The sequence below is a fragment of the Coffea arabica genome, chromosome 4e (assembly GCF_036785885.1).
Source record: "Coffea arabica cultivar ET-39 chromosome 4e, Coffea Arabica ET-39 HiFi, whole genome shotgun sequence".
Lineage (NCBI taxonomy): Eukaryota > Viridiplantae > Streptophyta > Magnoliopsida > Gentianales > Rubiaceae > Coffea > Coffea arabica.
In genome coordinates, this window is record NC_092317.1 from 42,892,803 (window position 1) to 42,908,619 (window position 15,817).

The following is a 15,817-nucleotide window of genomic DNA, read 5'->3' on the forward strand; positions in this document are numbered from 1 at the left end:
TTTGGAGACTTGTATTCAACGACCTTTCTGTGACCTCTGAACTCAAATCCTGTGGCTAAGTTACTCGAGTCGAGACGGCAAGGGAATGGTCGATTAAATAACGAACCATGGTAGTCTGTTTCTGGGAATCTTTGGGTATTGAGACTCTTGATTTCGGTATACTCGAGTATTACCACTTCTATTTCTGTTGAGGTGTTCGAGCCCGGTAAGAGGTAAGTTTGGTGGACGGAATTTGGTGTAAAGTGGGGGTCTACGGACATGGTTGTTCTTCATACGTTGACGGAGAGTTAACGGGTTTGGATCAAGTACTGCAACTGGAAATTTTGGGCTCCTGAGAGCCACCCATATCCTTTCTATCTATGGTGTTTGTTCATTTCTTTATTTGATTTGCAAATGTGACTAATTGAATATGAAGTTCCACGATTCTTAATTGCTATTATTTTGGTACCTCATTGAGCGTAAGCTCATCCCCTTCCCGTTATCTTTGTTTTCCTTACAGGGAACCACACTTTGAACCGTGATTTTGAGAAAAGGGTTGAGCTAGTGTAAACGCTTTTTTGTTAGCTCTTGTGTAATCAAAAACCTAATTGCCTTTTAATTAAGTATCACGCTTTTAATTGTAAAGTTTTCAATGTATGTATATAAGTGTTTTATCATGTACATTAAGTGTATTCATTTGAGAGAGTACTTTTGCGTTTTGTATCAATGCAAGTTTAATTCCGATTTTACACCCGTTGGACTGCAAGTATACAGGTCGAAATTTTAGTACAAGATGTGTATCGGGTCGATCCCACGAGGAGCAATTTAAACAATTACTAAGCCCCTGTTCTCTCTATTATTTAGACTTACCATTAATTTTGAGCAGAGAAAATCTAATGCTGTAATCTACAAATCTGATGTACAAATCTAGTTTAACAAATGCTGAATGCAAATAGAGAAATTTCACTTAATGAAGATTCTAGGGATGTAGATTCCACTTATGGCATAAACTACACAAATAAATGGATTTACTTATTGCTATTATTCTTGCTTAACCAGAGATTTATTTCCAAGATTACCAAGTCTCATTTCCATGATGAAATGGCTTAGAGCAATATAGATTTCCCTATTTCCATGGTGAAATACTACTACAACTCTGTTTTAGTTCATGAAATACTAAGTAATCCACTTAAGTGTATTTCTATTTTCATGAACATACAACTCAAGCTCTACTCATGTGTTTCCATTGTTATTACCAATTCTCATTGAACAATAACAACTGTAAACAAGTTATTGGTGATCAAACAATAACAAGAAATCACAGCTACACAAGTAGACAAGTTAACTCAAGATATAACAAGTGTAAATCACATTCAATTAGTATTATTTAGCCATAAGTTTCATCTACTCCCTAGATGAAGGAGTTTAGCTACTCATGAATGATTTAACAATCAAATTCACAAGTTTATTAATACAAAACATCATAAAGTACAAGTATAAGAAAGATAAAAGAAAGCTTAGCCAATTGAAGGTGAAGCTCTCCAATTCCTGCTATGTTCTTGCACAATATGATTACAAGTGAAAACTCTCCAAAAAATGCTTCTCCAAGTACTCCTAACTAGAGAGAAAACTTGTTGCAAGAAGGAAAACTAGCTACGTATGGTTATCCTTGCTTCTCCCTTGTGTTTCTGCATAAAAGGTGGTAGAAATTCCATTCCTCTCACTTCATAATTTCCTCCACTTAGATTTTGTAAAAAGAAGTCAAAGATATGATGTTCCTTTTGTCCACACTCATTTGGTCTTCTCTTTTATTGCAGAAGCATGTGCCACCGATTTCTGTCCCTCAAAATAGCTGTAAAAGTTGTGAGAAAGGTAAAGAAAAACGGCTGTGCCACTTGCTGAGGAGAGAGACAGATCCGAGCCTCGGATCCGAGGAGTGATAATGGATCCGAGCTCGGATTATAGGATCCGAGGCCTTCCCATGATGGATCCGAGGTCGGATCGTCCTGACCTCGGATATACTCCGCCAGAAGTACAGACGAGGGGTCGGATCCCTCTTGTACACACGGATCCGAGCTCGGATCCGTGTTGAACATTTTTCCAGTTTTTCACTTCTTCCCTTTTTCTACATTTTTGCTCCCACTTTCTTGTGTACTTTGTCCTCTGGATGACCCTGACATTTCTTTCAACTTGTGCATGAATTTCATACATCAATTACCTTCACAATTTCACAAAATTACGCATTAATCACTCATTTATCAATTTCTTAACTCTTAAACAATATTTAAGCAATTATCACCAAAAGAGTTTAAATATGGCTTTAATCTTCTCAAAACATACCAAAAATTCATGCCAAATTCATACAAAATGTACGTTAAATATTCACTTATCAAATTCCCCCATACTTGAATCATTGCTTGTCCTCAAGCAATTTTACACAAAACTTACTTCAAATATTCAATAGAGAAAACAGTATGCGTACTCTTGTCAAATTTAATTCCTCAAAAACCTAGAAACCAATTATTATGCCATTTCTCAGATTACACTAAATACTCATAATATTCAATTAAATAAAAATAATTATGCCTAAATTTTGACAAATTCAAATCAATTCTCTCATTCTATCCTAATTCCACAAATAAGTAAATCACATAGTCAATTTTATGGCCTTCCTCATCCCAAAACTTAACAATTTAGAGGGATTTATTCACAATTCATTTTATTTAAATAGTGAAAACGTCTTTTTACGCGAAAATCAACACTTTTAGGTGAAAATTCCCGGTTACTCAACATTTCACTCATTTAAATTGCCAATCATACTCTTAATTCCAATACTTTTTTACGCGAATGTCGACATTTGTAAATGCCAACCCCCGGTTACTCAGTATGTGAATCATTGGAGTAGAAAATTACTAATAATATTTTTCTCTTTTTTTTTTTTTTTTTTTTTTTTTTAACAATCAAATTCAATTTCTTTTTTTCTCTAAGTATAATTAAAGGAAGAATTTGGCCTTTCTTTGACTATATCAATCACTTACTTATAAAATTAAGTAAAAATGATAAATATCATTAATCTTGCAAAACTCTAAGCATAACCTTTCTTATTTAAGCAAATATATACTTTCTAAAATGTAAAAATATTACTTGCATAATAATTCATTTCAAGCCAAATAAGAATTAAACTTTTCCAAAATACACATAGCTTGTTATCCAAATGGAAGATATTTTAGAAAAATTTTGACAGAATTTCCCCATAAAAATGGATGAAACTCCCTGCCAACAACCTCATTTTCACAAAAAATTATCCTCATGACAATATCTCCAAATATAATTCCAACATTTTTAAGCTCTAAACAACTAAAGTCATGCATTTCAAGACACAATCACCCATACGATAAAGTGATCCCTCCCCCACACTTAAAATCTACAATGTCCTCATTGTAGAGGAAGGTAAAAGAACTGAAACTTCCCTCAAATAGGTGGTGATGCAATTTGAAACCCTTAATCATCACGATCATCCAAATTCTGCCCAAATTGAGACAACAAGGGTACCAAACACCATAAGTAGCACAAGATGATTCAAATAAAAGAAAACTGAAATCACAAAGTTTGTTTTAACAAAAGAAAAGAAAAATAAAGAAATAAAAGATCTAATCCGCTAAAAAGTATCATGGTTGCTCGGAACGAGGGTCTACTGCCTCCTCGGCTCCATGATAACCCTGTGAAGTACCAATATGGCCCTCCTCCTGATGAGGTGTCGGAGTAGGAGACCGTCGGATATGAAAATGATCCTCGATCGCACGAAGGCGGCGATCATGTCGGTCGAGGCGCTCAGTCATCATCCGCTCCGTCTGGTCAATGCGCTCGACGACTCGCGTCTCCATACAACAAATAGCATTGAGAAGCTCTTGCCACTTGGAGCGCGGTTGAGGAGGTGGTCGCGGAATCGGAGGAGGAAGAGTCTGCTGTGCCTCCGTCTCTTGGGTTGCCGCTTGTGGTTCAGTGTGAGGCGGAGGCTGAGTGGAAGTCGATGCTTCTCCTGTGTCCCGGACCAAAGCAGCTCCAAAATCAGTAGAAATACCCAAAGCGTTGAGTATAGAAGCATTTACCTCCTCGACAGACCTAGTTACCACCGCTCTCTCGGTTCCACGAGGAACCTTGAGCTTCTCAAACACGAGGGATAGCAGTCGAGGGAATCCGAAGCAAGTCTCGCCGGCCCTCATGCGAGCTGTGGTCCGCATATAGCTGATGATAATGCTGGGTAGAGGAATGCCAGTCAACTGCCTACCCAATCCATGTATCATCTTATCCAGAAAATAGAGATCGCTATTTCGGATCTCCCGTTTACCACTCTTTTTCGGCACCACATTAAATGCAAAAAGATAGAAGATCAGGTGGTATCGATGCTCAAAGGAGTCGGCATATACCGTGAGTTTTTTCGAAGTTCCTCGCTCACGGTACTGACCCTTTAGACGCTCCACGGCTTCTCCCACTTGCCAAGGGTCTCGAGCCTTGAATTCCTTAGTCAGTTTGACATCTTCGCCTTCGTCTATGAGTTGAACGAAACGTCGCAGTGCCTCTCGATTGAGAACCACTTTCCTGCCTCGAACCCACGAGACGATGAGGTTGCCACTGTGGCTCTGCTTGTTCTCCACATTGGCGTAGAACTCCCGGACCAAGTTGGGGTAGTAGTACTTGGGCAATTGAAGGATGTTCTCCCATCCAAGTCGCTTGAATGCTGTCGAAATATGGTAGTGCGCATCCACCTCTGGAGCCAAGTGTTTCTCAATGATGATCTCCTTGGCTAGGCCGGCTTCATACCACTCTTGGTTTTCGAGCGATGTGAATCGTGTGGTATCGTAATCTGGCGGTGGCTCATCACGGCTAGTGGATGCAGTCTTCCGGCGAGATCGAGGTGGTGACTCAGGCGAAGGAGATTCTTCCTCAGGCGACTCCTCATGCACAGAAGGTGTATGTTCTTCACTTGACGATGGTGTAGGAGTACGAATACGAGCCCTCCTTGTACGAGCCATAGCACCTATAAACAAGATGAGTATGTATTAGAAAAGATAGAAACTCGCTCATTCATATTAAAATAGGAATTTAAGAAAATTTCGGCAGAGTTTCCCTTTGAAAAAGGGCTAAACTCCCTGCCAAAATGTCCCCAAATTTAAACAAATAAGCTTCCTAACACTTCTCAAATCCAATTCCTACACTTAGAAAGGATATTAGCAGTAAAGAAATTATTTCATGCATATTAAGTGCAAACAATTTTAAATTATATCTATTTGCAAAAATAAACATTCAAACACTTGAGAATATCATCAATCCAATTCATAACACTCGTTAACACTCAAGTTAACTACACATGACTCCCAAGTTATCCTAATATTAATTATTTCAAGTAAAAGTGGTTCAATGTGCTTAACTTGATCGGGAACACACACTTTTACCCAATGGGCTATTGCTCTAATGATAGCATATCATTTTCAATTATAACATTGATTTATACTTCTCGGAACAGTTCATATATTCACTGAAAGCAAAATTCACAAATTTAAACCACTAAAATGCTCAAGCCCAAAAATTGAGAAGGAAATCTCAAAACTATCACCAAATTCATAATTTTTACACAAATAAGCATGAAAATAATTATTACAGCTGATTTGAGCACAATGTAGCACAATTATATCACGAATTTGCAACAATTAAGCAAAATGTATTGAAAAACTAAAAATATACAAAAATGAGAGATATAAAATGTCACAGAAATTCGAAATTTGTTACCTCAAATAGATGGAGTGATGATGGAGGATGATAATGATGCAAAAATGGAATAGAAACAAGCCCAAATTCGACCTCAAATTGCTAGATTTCAGTTTGGCCCTATTTTGCGTCTTGAAGATCAAAACCCCTCAATTTGATGTTTTTGATTCTAAATTGTTGAGGGTTAATGCTCTCAAGAGGTTAGGGAAGGTTTTATTGTGAAAAATTGGGAATTTTATGGATGAAATGGAAGATTGGAGGAAAGGGGATAGGGTTTCGAAGAGAGAGAGAAGAGAAATCTGGAAAAAATGAGGAACCGAGGCCTCGTTTCCTTTCTTATCGCGAAGAGATCCGAGGTCGGATCCTTTCTGGAAGGCCTCGGATCCTACATGGCTCGGATCAGCCTCAACAGAAACACAGACGAGCCCTCGGATCTATCTGGGTTGGAAAAGATCCGAGCTCGGATCTATGGATCCGCGGTCGGATCTGTCTGGGATTTTAGGATCCGAGCTCGGATCCTGACTTCTCTGCACTAATTGCAGAAACTGCAATTTTTCAAACTTTTTCTCCCTTTTCCGGCCAATTCCAAAACACACATTGGACAAACTTTTATCAATTCTAACCTCCCACGCACATGCAATATACCTTAAACACAATATCCATCCTCTCAAAACACAACAAACACATTTACATTGAAAATCGAGGGGTGAGGTTCTTTGATCATTTTTGCATTTTTACATCAAAATGGCATTTCTGAGCATTAAATACACATCAAATGAATCCATGAACCTTTATAACCATGATATCACCAAAACTCACTTGAAATGCACAATGTATGTATAGGCATAGAAATTTTAAACACTTAAAACACAATTTGGTAAGAAAACTCCCTGCCAACATGATCTTCAAGTGCACCTCCAAGATGGATGATAAAACTCCCGTATCTCCTATAAACAAGTGAAATACATCTAATTAGTCAATTAACTTACACCAAAATGTAAGAAACACATAAAAACACACAAATACATTATTATTATTAGGTTGCCTCCCAACAAGCGCTTTTGTTTATAGTCGTTGGCTCGACTTTCCTATAACTTCTTTAATTCTCCATTGCATTTCCTAAGGAGTAATTTACTCCTTTAGGAACCTTTTCTCCGGCCAAATAGGGCTTCAATCTTTGCCCATTTACTTTAAATGGAGAACCATTTTCTCCTTTTATTTCCACTGCTCCATAAGGAAATACTTGAGTTACTTCAAATGGTCCCGACCACCTTGACTTCAATTTTCCTGGAAATAACCTCAGGCGTGAATTGAACAAGAGTACCTTTTGCCCTACCAGAAATTTTTTAGGAATAATATGCTTGTCATGCCAATATTTGATCTTTTCTTTATAAATTTTGGCATTTTCATATGCATGTAGTCGGTGTTCCTCCAATTCACTTAGCTCAAGTAATCGCTTTTCTCCTGCAAAATTACAATCCATGTTAATAGATTTAATTGCCCAATAAGCTTTGTGCTCAATCTCCACAGGTAGGTGACAAGCTTTCCCATAGACTAAACGATACGGTGACATCCCTAGGGGTGTCTTAAATGCCGTTCGGTAAGCCCATAGTGTATCATCTAGCTTTGTAGCCCAATTCTTGCGTGATTTATTCACAGTTTTCTCCAAAATGAGCTTTATCTCTCTATTAGCTAGCTCTGCTTGTCCATTGGCTTGAGGATGATATGGAAGTGATGTCTTGTGCCTACAACCATATTTAAACAATAAGGAATCCAATTGTCTGTTACAAAAATGTTTCCCTTCATCACTTACTATGGCCTTGGGTATACCAAATCTACTGAAAATATTCTTTTTAAGGAATCTAAGTACAATTTTAGAGTCATTAGTAGGTGAAGCGATTGCTTCAACCCATTTAGAAACATAATCCACTGCTACTAAGATGTACTTATTATTAAAAGAACTAGGAAATGGTCCCATAAAATCAATACCCCATACATCAAATAACTCAACTTCCAAGAACGTAGTCAGGGGCATTTCATTCTTTCGAGATATATTTCCAGTTCTTTGGCATGCATCACAATTTTTAACATATTCCCTAGCATCTTGGTACATAGTTGGCCAATAAAATCCTGATTGCCATACCTTTGCCACAGTCTTTGAAGTACTGAAATGACCACCTGTTTCAAGGTTATGACAATGATATAAAACATTATGTACCTCATCTTCAGGAATACATCTACGTATCATACCATCGGCACAATGTCTGTATAGCAATGGTTCCTCCCAAAAGTAACTTTTTACGTCATGTAAGAATTTCTTCTTTTGATGATAATTAAATCCCTTTTGAATCTCTCCACTGACCAAGTAGTTAGCAAAATCTGCATACCATGGAGAATTTCTAAGTGCTAGGACAAACTCATCCGGAAAATTCTCTTGAATTGGAACCTGATCTTTGATTGGGATATATTCCAAACGTGATAAATGATCTGCAACTAGATTCTCCGATCCCTTTTTGTCTTTTATCTCCACATCAAATTCCTGCAATAAAAGAATCCACCGAATTAGTCTAGGTTTTGCATCCTTCTTATGCAGCAAATATTTAAGAGCTGAATGGTCCGTATATATAATGACTTTAGATCCTACTAAATAGGATCTAAATTTGTCCAAAGCAAATATCACTGCCAATAGCTCTTTTTCTGTCGTTGCATAATTGAGTTGAGCCTCATTTAGCAACTTGCTAGCATAGTAAATGACGTGCAATCGTCCTTCTTTCTTTTGTCCCAAAACTGCTCCAACTGCATAATCACTTGCATCACACATCAATTCAAATGGTATTGACCAATCTGGTGAAGTTATAATTGGGGCAGAAATCAATTCCTTCTTCAACCTTTCAAATGCAACCAAACAATTGTCATCAAATTGAAAAGGAGAATCTTTACATAATAAATCACATAATGGCTTTACTATTTTAGAAAAATCTTTAATAAAACGTCTATAAAAGCCAGCATGTCCTAAAAAACTCCTTATCCCCTTGACATTGCTTGGGGGTGGCAATTTTTCGATGACTTCTATTTTGGCTTGATCCACCTCAATTCCCTTGGAGGAAATCTTGTGTCCTAAGACAATTCCTTCTTTTACCATAAAATGACATTTCTCCCAATTCAGTACAAGATTTGTTTCCTCGCATCTCTGCAAAATTAATTCCAAATTATGAAGACACTGATCAAAAGATGAACCATACACAGAAAAATCATCCATAAATATCTCCATAATTTTCTCAATATAATCAGAAAAAATAGCCATCATGCATCGTTGAAAAGTTGCAGGAGCATTGCATAAACCAAATGGCATTCTTCTAAAGGCAAAAGTGCCATAAGGACATGTAAATGTGGTCTTTTCTTGATCCTCTGGAGCTATAGCTATTTGATTATATCCTGAAAAACCATCAAGAAAACAGTAAAATTCATATCCAGCTATTCGCTCCAATAATTGATCAAGAAATGGTAGGGGAAAATGATCTTTTCTTGTTACCGTATTTAACTTACGATAATCAATACACACTCTCCACCCTACCACAAGTCTAGATGGAATTAATTCATCATTTTTACCCACGATTGTAGTCATTCCACCCTTCTTTGGTACCACATGAATTGGACTAATCCAAACACTATCGGAGATAGGAAAAACTATACCTGCGTCAAGCCATTTAAGAATTTCATTTCTTACCACCTCTTTCATGTTTGGATTGAGTCTTCTTTGTGTTTCCACCACTGGTTTGCAATTGTCCTCCAATAAAATTCGATGCATGCATATAGAAGGACTTATACCTTTAATGTCTGAAATTGTCCATCCAATTGCCTTCTTACACCTTCTTAGAACTCTTAGCAACTTTGCACACTGTTCATCATCAAGGTCAGCACTAACAATTACAGGTAAAGTTTTATTTTCTCCAAGAAATTCATACCTTAGATGAGTCGGAAGTGGCTTGAGCTCTAACCTTGGAGGTTCAATTTCTGAAGGTTGTGAAAACCCTTTTCCTTGGCCAAGACTTTCATACAAATTACCCCTTTTATAAGGTGCTTGAAAATCCAAGTACTTGGCCAATTCTTCAATTTCTTCACAAACATCTTCTTGCTTACCTAAACTCATTAAACAATGCTCAAGAGGATCTAAGTCAAGGTTGACTTGACTCATCTCTTGGGTTAGTTTATCAATTGTGCCAATAGAATAAGCATGATCGGTAAAAGAAGGGTATTTTTCCATTTCATTCAAATTAAATTCTACTTCTTCTTCACCTACTTGAAACTTAAGCTTGCCATTTTTTACATCAATAATAGTACCTGCAGTAGCTAGAAATGGTCTACCTAGAATAATTGGCATAGATATATCTTCTTCCATATCTAATACCACAAAATCCACTGGAATGATAAATTTTTGAACTTTTATCAATACATTCTCCAACACTCCCACTGGATATCTAATAGACCGATCCGCTAGTTGCAAAGTAATATTTGTGCGTTTAAGCTCATGCAAACCCAATTGTCTAGCCACCGTTAAAGGTATTAATGATACACTAGCACCAAGATCACACAATGCTTTAGAAAAATCAACGTTACCTATGGTGCAAGGTATAGAAAAACTCCCTGGATCCTTCAACTTCGGTGGTAGCTTATTTTGAATAATTGCACTACATTCCTCCGTTAATGCTATTGTTTCGCAGTCTTCCAACTTTCTTTTTCTAGTCATGATTTCCTTGAGAAATTTCGCATAAGACGGAATCTGCAAAATAGCATCGGCAAAAGGAATGTTAATGTGCAATTGTTTGAAAAGTTTAACAAATTTTTCAAAATCTTTATCAAACTTATTTTGCTTTAATCTTTGTGGGAATGGAACCGCAGGGGGTATTGGAATGGTAGTGGAAGATGATGGTTGCTTTTCTCTTGGATTCTCCCGACTATTTTCCTCCACAATCGCCTCTTGGTTCCACTGCTTTTCTTCTTGTTTTTCATTCTCATCCTTCTCAACTTCCTTCACTGGAGGATCTTCTAATTGTCTACCACTACGAAGAGTAATGGCTTTCACATGCTCCTTAGGATTGACCTCTGTTTTGCTAGGTAATTCTCCTTGATTTCGATTATTCAAAGAACTAGCAATTTGACCAATTTGGACCTCTACATTCCTGTACATTGTAGTGAGTTGGTCCAACCTTCCTTCTACTCGCTCAAATCTGTCCGAGGTAACTTTTGCAAGCTTTTCCACTGCCATCTCCCAACCAGATTTAGTTTCAGCTTGTTGTTGCCTTGATTGAAATCCCGGTGGATTGGTTGGCCTTGGTTGATTTCCTTGATCCTTCCATCCAAAGTTTGGATGATTTCTCCACCCCGGATTGTAAGTATTCGAGTAGGGGTTATTTTGAGCATTACGATTGTAATTATTGACGAATTGTACCTGTTCAGAATCAACACACTCATTAGTATCATGTTCACCTCCACATACAGAACAGCATGCTACATGTGCATTAGATGAGCTTGGACCTTGTCTACTTAGCAATTTCATCACATTATTCATTTGAGCACTCAGCATATTAAGAGTGTCCATTTCTATCATACCTGCGTGACGTCTTGCATTACCTCTCTCATTGGCCCATTGGTAGTTATTTGCTGCCATTTCTTCTATCAAATTATGAGCTTCTTGGGGTGTTTTACCCATTAAAGCTCCACCTGCAGCTGCATCGATCATAGTTTTAGTAGAAAAAACTAAACCATTATAGAAGGTTTGTATGATTAACCACTCCGGCAGTCCATGATGTGGACATTTCCGAAGCAGATCTCTAAACCTTTCCCATGCCTCATATAATGATTCACCTTCTAATTGGCTAAAACTAGTGATATCCATTCTAAGCTTAGCAGTCTTACCTGGTGGAAAGTACTTATTTAAGAATGCTCTTGATAATTCATCCCATCCAGTGAAAGTATTGGGAGCATGAGAGTGTAGCCAAAGTTTGGCCTTATCTCTCAATGAAAATGGGAACAATCTTAGCCTTATAGCATCATCACTAACTCCATTCATTTTAATTGTATCACAAATTTCCAAGAATGTAGCTAAGTGTGTATTAGGATCTTCTACTGCATTACCTCCAAATTGAGATTGTTGAACCATTTGGATAAGTGAAGGTTTAATCTCAAAGTTGTTAGCATTTACCGCAGGCCTTGCTATGCTCGTTTGTGAACCTTGTGTTCCCGGTATAGTAAAATCTCGCAGAACTCGCCTATTTAGGTCATTTTCCGCCATTTCTTCTTCAAATGGTAATTCTATCAAGATATCTTCTATTGGCTGCCAAACCTCTTGTTCCTCTTGATGCAGTGTATTCCTCCTTTGTCTCCGCAATGTTCTTTCAATTTCAGGATCAAAATGTGCAACTTCTCTATTTGATCGGTGCATGCACTACAAATAAAAATAAGAGAAATTTTTGTAGTTTTAATTCAACAACTTGGATAAAAACAAATGAAAATGTCTAAATTAATAGAGATGACTAGGCCCTAATATTGCCGCTCCCCGGCAACGGCGCCAAAAACTTGACGGGTTCTTATTGTATCAATGCAAGTTTAATTCCGATTTTACACCCGTTGGACTGCAAGTATACAGGTCGAAATTTTAGTACAAGATGTGTATCGGGTCGATCCCACGAGGAGCAATTTAAACAATTACTAAGCCCCTGTTCTCTCTATTATTTAGACTTACCATTAATTTTGAGCAGAGAAAATCTAATGCTGTAATCTACAAATCTGATGTACAAATCTAGTTTAACAAATGCTGAATGCAAATAGAGAAATTTCACTTAATGAAGATTCTAGGGATGTAGATTCCACTTATGGCATAAACTACACAAATAAATGGATTTACTTATTGCTATTATTCTTGCTTAACCAGAGATTTATTTCCAAGATTACCAAGTCTCATTTCCATGATGAAATGGCTTAGAGCAATATAGATTTCCCTATTTCCATGGTGAAATACTACTACAACTCTGTTTTAGTTCATGAAATACTAAGTAATCCACTTAAGTGTATTTCTATTTTCATGAACATACAACTCAAGCTCTACTCATGTGTTTCCATTGTTATTACCAATTCTCATTGAACAATAACAACTGTAAACAAGTTATTGGTGATCAAACAATAACAAGAAATCACAGCTACACAAGTAGACAAGTTAACTCAAGATATAACAAGTGTAAATCACATTCAATTAGTATTATTTAGCCATAAGTTTCATCTACTCCCTAGATGAAGGAGTTTAGCTACTCATGAATGATTTAACAATCAAATTCACAAGTTTATTAATACAAAACATCATAAAGTACAAGTATAAGAAAGATAAAAGAAAGCTTAGCCAATTGAAGGTGAAGCTCTCCAATTCCTGCTATGTTCTTGCACAATATGATTACAAGTGAAAACTCTCCAAAAAATGCTTCTCCAAGTACTCCTAACTAGAGAGAAAACTTGTTGCAAGAAGGAAAACTAGCTACGTATGGTTATCCTTGCTTCTCCCTTGTGTTTCTGCATAAAAGGTGGTAGAAATTCCATTCCTCTCACTTCATAATTTCCTCCACTTAGATTTTGTAAAAAGAAGTCAAAGATATGATGTTCCTTTTGTCCACACTCATTTGGTCTTCTCTTTTATTGCAGAAGCATGTGCCACCGATTTCTGTCCCTCAAAATAGCTGTAAAAGTTGTGAGAAAGGTAAAGAAAAACGGCTGTGCCACTTGCTGAGGAGAGAGACAGATCCGAGCCTCGGATCCGAGGAGTGATAATGGATCCGAGCTCGGATTATAGGATCCGAGGCCTTCCCATGATGGATCCGAGGTCGGATCGTCCTGACCTCGGATATACTCCGCCAGAAGTACAGACGAGGGGTCGGATCCCTCTTGTACACACGGATCCGAGCTCGGATCCGTGTTGAACATTTTTCCAGTTTTTCACTTCTTCCCTTTTTCTACATTTTTGCTCCCACTTTCTTGTGTACTTTGTCCTCTGGATGACCCTGACATTTCTTTCAACTTGTGCATGAATTTCATACATCAATTACCTTCACAAAGGATAGAAATTTCAGGTGCACAAGTGAAGGTAGGGATGGCAACGGGGCGGGGTTGGGGCGGGGGACCCCTCCCCCGCCCCCCCACCCCGTTGCCTATTAGTTCCCCCCGTCCCCCGCCCCGTCCCTCGTTTCCTGCTCCCCCCGCCCCGCCTTGCCCCGCTTCCCCCGCGGGGGCACCCGTGGGGTTAATAAAATTTTATTATATAATTTTATTATAATTAAATTTTAATAAATAATCAAGTACTAAAATATCAACACATCACCAAATTATTATTCATTGTACTTTTACAATTGAAACTCATAAAAACAATCAAACAGAAGTTATTTGAATACAATCCAATATGATGAAATAAATATTACTAAAATAGTCAAGTTTTCACTTTTAGTACAAATGCAATCACTAATTCTTTATTGTGTTTGTGCTTTTTTTTGAGAAAAAAGTGTTATTCTATTAAGTGTAATTAGAAATTTAGTATAAATGTATTAGTAAATTTAATATAACTAATTAATAAATTCTATTAGTAGACATGCATAATTATTCATATAATTGATAATATCAATTATATTACATAAACTAATATACATTATATAATACATCTAACTAATAATATCATTATCATAAGTTTATAACTAATTAACTTACATATTATATATATATATATATATATATATATATATATATATATATATATTTTTTTTTTTTTTTTTTTTTTTTTGTTTTGCGGGTGGTGGGGCGGGGGATGGGGCGGGGGACCCGCCCCGTTTCTAAGCGGGGGGAAATAATTCCCCCCCGCCCCGAGAGCCCCCCGCGGGCACCCACCCCCATTGCCATCCCTAGGTGAAGGCCTTCCATGCAAAGAAAAGGGATGCACTTAGTGAAATCCAAAGGCAAGAACAAGGTGATCCAGGTAGGCCACTCGCTAAGGTAGGTAGAGGAATTAGTGGTGTGAGAATTTTGGGGTCACCTAAAGAAGGTACTCCGAGAGGGGCCTCACCAGAAGATCAAATCTCAATTCCACACCTATCTTGTGGCTATTGTGGAAAAATCAATCATACTGAGGTGAATTGTTGGAAAAGAAGGAGAAAATGCCTGCGTTGTGGGGGTGCCAATCATCAGGTTGCTAATTGCCCAGTTGTACTACGCGAAGGGAAACGAACCAAGCAACCAATCAAGACTAACCCTGGACAGACGAAGGGGAAAGGGACTGGATCGAAAATATCGGTTCGGGTGAATTTTCTAGAGCAACTTCAGGTTTCCGACTCGTCTGAGGACGTAGAAGATATGATCCGCCGTCTAATGCAGATTTTGATAGATTCCGTTGAAAAGGAAATTTCGAGGATGAAATTTCTTTAAGGGGAGAGAGTGTGAGGACCCGTAAATTTTCCTTATTTTATATTCTTTTATTTTATTTTGTCTCATGCATTTTCTTCACTATACCCTATGATATTGATTTTTTTAGAGATTTTATAAGTGAATAGAGATTTTAAATCATTTTCCTGATATAAGTTAGTTCATGTTAAGTTTGGAGTGTATATTGGACGTGGGACCCGCTAGTACGTTAAGTGAGAGAAATTTGGCCAATTAGGTTAAGTTTTGCACAAAGAGATTAAAGTACTAGGTGTTAGGAGATAATTAGAGATTACCTAAATAGATTAACCATTGGAAGAAAGAAGATAAACTTGAACCATTAAAAGTGCCATGTGTCGCGACCCGATTGGATGGTGGACTTGACCAACTTTTCTTCACCTTTACTAAATACAAAATTTGACCAAGATCATCTTCATTTTTGCTTGAGTTGGCCGAACCTCCTAGAGGAAGAAACAAGAGAAACTTGTCAACCTCAACTTCAATTCCTTGCTTCAATCTTGATTTCCAACTATTGAAATTGTAGATTACTCCATCAAAGTTGCTTACTAAGGAGGATTAAAGCTTCTAGTGGAGGGATTTGTGAAAGGAAATGTGAGGACCCGAA

At 37.4% G+C, this 15,817-nt stretch overlaps 1 non-coding gene and 1 pseudogene across 1 annotated transcript; one reads left to right on the forward strand and one right to left on the reverse strand.

The window, feature by feature from the left end:
- Positions 1–6,844: 6,844 nt before the first annotated feature.
- Positions 6,845–12,187, reverse strand: LOC140005624 (uncharacterized; annotated as a pseudogene).
- Positions 11,544–11,650, forward strand: LOC140006168 (small nucleolar RNA R71). Its single transcript, XR_011813808.1, has one exon. It is a non-coding gene; the product is annotated as a small nucleolar RNA R71 (small nucleolar RNA).
- Positions 12,188–15,817: the final 3,630 nt, after the last annotated feature.